This window comes from Mus pahari, chromosome X (genome assembly GCF_900095145.1).
Source record: "Mus pahari chromosome X, PAHARI_EIJ_v1.1, whole genome shotgun sequence".
Taxonomy (NCBI): Eukaryota; Metazoa; Chordata; class Mammalia; order Rodentia; family Muridae; genus Mus; species Mus pahari.
Genome location: NC_034613.1, coordinates 64,519,623 through 64,520,445, shown reverse-complemented (window position 1 = coordinate 64,520,445; position 823 = coordinate 64,519,623). Strand labels below are relative to the sequence as shown.

The following is an 823-nucleotide window of genomic DNA, read 5'->3' as shown; positions in this document are numbered from 1 at the left end:
GCCGGTCTGCCGCTGACGGGCCACTATATACTGTGGGCACCGGAAGCACCGGAAGTGTGACCTCTGAACTCCTCAGTGTCTCTAGGNGCCTCCAACTACTTCTCTGGGGGGCGCGGCGGGGTCAAGTAGCCATAGAGGCTTAACAGCATCTGATGGATTTGGCTTCTCCGTGGCNTCGNGNGGGGAAGTGGCTTCCGGAGACCCTATAGTACACGAGTTGCGCTCCCAGGGAACTGNGCTTTCTCAGGTGGAGAGGCAGACTACTCCTTCGCAGCTTTCTGTCGGTGTTTTTCTTGTCTCCATTGCCTCGCTGCCCTGAGCCGGTCCATCCCTGGAGTCAGAATAGAACATTTGGTTTTGAAAATAGTTTTAAGTTCTCAGCTACCAACATTTCCCGTAGNGCCTGATGTTCCATATGCAGTCTTCCCCACTCTCAGAATCCAAGACCAGACACTGACAGACCGTCGTCACCCAAAACTTTGAATCAAAAATAGGGGTGCTTCGCANTCTACATTCTATGGCTTTTGATAAAANCGTTATGAGATGTAACCNCCACTATAAATTCATCTAGAGCAATTATACTGTTNTAAAATTCCTCTGAGCTCTACACCTCTCTCTTCCTGAACACTGACAACCATTGATCGTCGATCCATAGTTGGTTTTTTGTTTTTTTGTTTTGTTTTGTTTTAAAGAGGACATTTTATTTTATTGTGAAACCTACCTCCTAAAGCACAAAATGCATTGGAAATCTTAGAGAACTTCAAGATCATCCAGTATGTCAACTACATGGCATCCTGGTTCATATAGGGAAATCAATGTGGCA

General features: G+C 46.4%; 1 protein-coding gene across 1 annotated transcript in view; it reads right to left on the bottom strand.

Moving 5' to 3' along the window:
* The window catches only part of LOC110314349 (uncharacterized protein CXorf67-like), a 15,499-nt gene that overhangs the window by 1,802 nt on the left and 12,874 nt on the right, over positions 1-823 (bottom strand). The gene's annotated exons all lie outside the window — the stretch shown is intronic.